This window comes from Pelecanus crispus, chromosome 2 (genome assembly GCF_030463565.1).
Source record: "Pelecanus crispus isolate bPelCri1 chromosome 2, bPelCri1.pri, whole genome shotgun sequence".
NCBI classification, from domain to species: domain Eukaryota; kingdom Metazoa; phylum Chordata; class Aves; order Pelecaniformes; family Pelecanidae; genus Pelecanus; species Pelecanus crispus.
In genome coordinates, this window is record NC_134644.1 from 47,645,684 (window position 1) to 47,651,297 (window position 5,614).

Here is a 5,614-nt window from a genome sequence, read left to right on the forward strand (position 1 = left end):
TTACCTGGGAACTCTGAGCAGCATCAAAATACAATCTGAGCAATGAATAGACTGCTCGACATCTCCGAGTGGTTCGTGTTGCTGTGTGGGAAGCTGGATTGTGGCTCTGAAAGATATTGAATTATGGAGGTGAAAGATTTTTTTTTTTTTTTTTTGCATGGGAGAAAATATTTCTGGTTTAGTTTTTCTTAAAATAACAAGTGAGCAAAAATATTTGCTTAGAAGAACTAGGAAGTTCCTTATTCTGGGCTAGATTCTGCTCCCAGTTACATTGATAGGAATGAAGATAAGCTTTACTGAGGACAATGGAAATATCTTGGCATAAAACTGATCTGAAGACCAGTTCCACAAACAGACAAATCCTAACCTATGTAGGAAAGAAACACAGGGGATTTGGATGACATTTTTGGACCAGTAACCTCAACAATGTCTAATTTAGGGAATAAGTAAAAATTGCAGATGAACTCCTTACACATTCCATCCATACTCACTCTGTGCAGGTGTTGCTGTGTTTCCATTTCTAAAGTCAGAGTGAAAAAAAGTAGAAAATACAAATGCTTCAGTGGCACTATTAATTCAGCCATAGGCACAGCATGTATGTCAGTGTAAATCTTCTGTAGCCTAGCCAGCTACTGAAACTGCTGCTTCTGCATTTGCTTTCTCTGTACTTATTTAAAGAAAGAAATTTCAGAAAACCAGAGGGCTATAAAGGTGTTAGGAACAAATGCCACTCAGAAAAATTAAGAAAAAGCTAAATATGGTATTTTTCTGGGCATGCATACAACATAGATTTATTTTTGCAAATGGACCATCCGAGGCTCTGTAAGCACATTAGAAGTTTGAAGATTTTGAGGCAAGTGTTCAGGAAAAATCAATGGCAAATAATGCAAACAGATTTTAGCATGATCAGATAGTAGTTTGGATTCTACTGTAAGAAACAAGGTTTAAAGTAAAGGTGAGACACGCTGCATTTTGGAGAATTGCAGCGCGTTGGCAGTGGGGCTCCAGCACGGAGACGTCACTAGTCAGCACATGGGGTCAGGTTTGAAGGTGGAGGTGGGCTGCTACCTCCGTGCTGGTGCTAAATACCTCCGTGGTGGCCATGAAACCCTGCTGCCTGCAGCCCGGCCCCTTGGCCCCAGGGAGAGGGAAAGGAAGGTAATCGCTCAGCAGCTCCCGACACAGAGAAAAAACCCACATCGTGATGCAGGAGGGAGAAGGCTCCTGCTTGAGAACCAAGCCAAGCATGAAATTAATATTTCCTTTACAACAACAACAACAAAAAAAAAAAAAAAAAAAAAAAAAGAAAAAGAAAGCCTGTGACGTGGGAATAAATGCAAACTTGAGCCAAAGAGGTCTAGGATGAGCTACACTGGTAGATCCTGACACCCAACCTGCCGCCCGGGCGAAGTTCCTGTAGGTCTTGTATTCGCAGCCCCCTTGGGAAAATCTCACCTGCGAGGTGTAGGCAGGGCTCATGCAAGTCTTCAGACCCCCAGAAATGGATTAGCTCCTTCCCCCCTGGCTCTCAGCACCGCTTGCCAGGCAGCCAGGTACCGAAAACACTGCAGAAAGCTGGTGGGGCTTCAGACGGACTTTCCTGCGGACCAAAGGGCAGCAGTGGTGTGCAAGCTGTGCATCAGTGGGTATTTTTACTTTGACGGTTGGGTTTCATGAAGTCATTTGTATTTCTTCATCCCTCCATTTCCTTTAAGGAACTGCTCCAAAACATCTCATGTTTGGAACTCTCAGCACTGGGACTGATCAAAACCAGGATGTGAAAATAAAGCTCAGGCAACCCAAGAGGTATGAGATTCAATCAAAACTGCATCTTGATTAAAAATGGCACTTTTTCCCAAGTGAAAATTCTCAAGAAATTTTATTTTGTTTGTGTTTTCTCTTTTTTTTTTTTTTTTTTTTTTGACAACCACATCTCAGCACTGCCCTACCCTTCCCTCCCTTCTGCGGTTTCCCAGGGAGGAGCTCCACACCCTGAGCCCAGCCCCGCATGGCCGGCGCGTTTCTCCTGGCTGGCTTAGCGCAGGAGCGGAGATCCCCACAGCATCAGTGACGCTCCCAGGGGAGGCAAACTCTCGGTTTTGCCATCACCACCAAGTAGCTGAAGTGAAGCAAGACAGCAGCAAGGACTGGCCAACACCCTGGGTGACAAACAGAAGCAAAGCCTCCTGCCGCGGGGAAAAACCACATCCACCTGGGATGGGCACGTTTTGGAAGGCGCTGGCATGGGCAGCGGGCAGGGAAATACCCAGCATGTTGTGCACTTACTGCCTTTACCCTCCGGAATGGTGTGGGAGGAAGGAGGCAGAGATGGCCGCTCTGCAAGGGAAACAAATGACCCAGCTTTGCCCATTTTGGGCACAACATGCAAAGGAAGAAGAGCAAAATTATGGAAAATGTAGCAAACTTTTCAGTGCAAGAAAAAAAGCTAAATAAAATCCTATGGCTGTCTTGGTTTTGAAAAGCTGATGTTTGGGAAATCTGCTTGAAACCAGGCTTCACCTGCCTCTGTTCTCCTGCCTCTGCTGGGTTGAGCCGTCGCTGGTTCATGAGGTCTGACGTGCAGTGATACTGCTGCTCGGTGCATTGTCTTTTTATTTGCTCCCTGCCATCCATCCAACTTTTTAGTGACTTGGGTATACCCAAGCACAGCTCTGCTTTGAAAAGCCACGATCTCCTTGTAAGTTAGCAAGCTGCTCCTCCTCTATGCTAGGAACCCAACCTGCCTGTTTAAAAAGGCAAAATAATTCCCTTTTTTCCCTGCAACTGCTGTTTCAGAGCCAGCCCAGCAGGCACAGCAGGAGCTGGGCTCTGGCTGCTCTGCAGTATCTACTTTTCCCCAAAAATGCCGTGCTTGGAGGGGGTCTGACAGGAGGAAACAGCTGGGGTGAGGAGCGGCTCGGCGTGCTTGGGATGCCACCACGCTTTGGCCCCTTTCCCTGGCAGGCTGCCACCCCCCTCCTGCTCTCGGTGTACCCACAGGCCTTTAAATTCCCCGAAAGCCCTTTGGTTTTGGAGAAAATAAGAATTTTAAAAAAAAAAAAAAAAAAAAAAAGGCAGAGGAAAATTTCTCTTTGATTGCTGAGGAGCTGATGGCAGGACCCCTCCTCCCCGGTGAGTTTCTTTCCCTGCCGAAGCACTTAATCAGGCCGGCCCCGACGCCTCCGGCAGCTGCCCCCCGCCCCTCAGCAGCGGGTGCCCACCGAGGCGGCCTCGTGAAATCTCCTCATCACCGGCAAATGGCCCTGATGATGGCACAGCAGGCGTCGAGCGAGGCCGGCTCTTAGCGAGCGCAGAGGAGCTTCACCGGCAGTGCCGGAGCATTCCGCCCCTCACCTCTTCTGACGGGGGGGGGTGGGATGCTCCCCGGCTGCCCCGGGCAGCTCCCCCGGGCTCTGGCCGCCAGCTGCGGATGCTGAGGATGCTCAGCCCCCAGCCCTGGTGCTGGCGGCGACGGCACAGCCCAGCGCTCCCTGGTTTTGAGCGGGAGGGCTCGTAGCTCCTTGGACAGTGAGGAAACACTGGGATTTCAGAGGAAAGGAGGCATCAAGGGGCTACCTGTGGCACAAAACCACTTGACTGACCATTTTCCTAGCGTTGCACCTCCTTTTTACTTACAGCAACATGTCCAGGCAGGCACTCTCTGCTCATCCTCCGGGAAGCTGTGCTTTCATGTATCGCATCCATACAGGGCCCAATCCCTAATCTGATCCGATCTTTATGAATGAGGCTAGAAAGCACAGTTTTTGGCACAACCCTCGTGCTTTCCCCTTGGCTTCCACGAACACCAGTGCTTTCCCATGACCTGCAGTTCTCTGCCCTGGGCATCACCAGGGCTACGTGGCTGCCCTCCCAATTTTACTCAAGGTGACGTGATTACAGTCCCTGTCTCCTCTGGATAAATGTCTTCAGTTGCTCAGCAACCTCCACACCAGGATTAAATTAACTTTGATTACAATTACAGACAGCAGAAATCAGCCTGCACTGTCAGAGGAAAGCAGAGCGCGGGCTGGTTTTTTTCTGGAGGATTTTCTTCTCAAAGTGCAACTCTCGGGGGGAATCGCATCTCCCCCCTCTTTGCTTTGTGCTGAGTGTGGATGCATCCGAACCCTGACACTTTAAATGCGCAATGGGATTGAGTACAAAAGAATTGATTTATGTGTCTGAAAATATTTCCTTGCATGGGGAAGGAAAGCAGAGAGGAGGCCCAAGTGCTGAAGGCAGCTTTGCTCTTACGCCAAGGTCCCAAAACTTCCTCTGGTGAAACCGATAGGCTTGAATACAGCTACTCATCACTCCCATAGGGCCTTTGCTGTCACCTCCTCCAGGTCCTCAAATTAATATATGCAAACGTGCAGTTATTATATAGAGCTCCACAGCTCCCTGGAACAAGCTTCCTGGCTGGGGGGAGCAGCTCGAAGAACCCCCGGGCAATGAGGGAATGCAGGGGACTGACCCCACAAGGATCAGACCTACAGGGCACAAAGTGGGAGGGTCAAACGCCACTATCTGATGCTTGTGGTCTTCTCTGCCCATGCCTGGGGTAGACCTGCCCAGCTAGCAGGACACTTTCGTGGTGCCCAGTGTCTCGCCGTGTGGACTGCAGTGGGCTATGCCTGGAGCAGCAGGAGAGCCTTTGCCCGGGGTCTAGAAGACTGAGGGTTGCCTGAAGCACTGCCCATTTACCCCTGGCCTCGGGGAGGTCAGGCTGCTCTGCTCCTTGCTCTTGCACCTCTTTGTTTTCCCACCTCCTCTCAGCAGAACTGGAGCCTCTCTTTCCCCATCTTTCCCTCTTCCCTGGCTCATCACACGAGGCAGCTGAGTGCTGGCCACCACCAGCCTGCACAAGAGCTGCTGGTGTCACCCTGAAGCACCTGCTGAGCTGTTTCTTCAGGTAAGATCTTTCTTCAGGTAGGTGGAGCGGAAAACAGCACTGAGCAGTGTATCGGCGTGGGAACCAGGACTAGCAGCACCGGCGAGAAGCATGTAAGGCCCGGGTGTAGTTAAAATTGAGGTTGGCTGGCTAAATGCCTTAGTAGAGGGACAGTGTTTCTTCTTTCCCTGGATGAGGAGGAAGAGGAGGAGAAGAAGGCAGGGCAGCAGCTTTTGCTCCTCTATGCAGTCCCCTGGCCAGGAGACTTTTGCCGACTTGGTAGGTGGGTGCATCGTTTGCTGCAGGAATTGTCCAGCAGCAAATGACTGCTCCCAAGTGGGAGTGGGGAAGGAAGTGTGGAGGCTCATTACATTTAATGTAATTACTCTGGACTTACAGCTGGATATGCGACAAAGGAATTTGGCCTTCTCTCTTTCCCCCCGCCTCCCTGCTTTAATCTTCAATGATGTAAAGGTCTGGTCATACCAGCCTGTGATCCAAAGCAGCTCTCCACAGCTTCTTCTTTCACAGGGACATTCCTGGACTTCCACAGGCAGAGGTAACATGGCAGAAAAAATTATAAATAAGTCTAAAACTTGGCCAAGGCTGCTGCTGTGCAGAGGTCTGATGCAAGCAGCTCCTTCCCTGATGTTCCCTGCCAGGCAGGTCCCTGTGCTGCTGGAGCCACTGCCCTCCCAGCTCTGCCAGGGAAGGGTCAAAGCT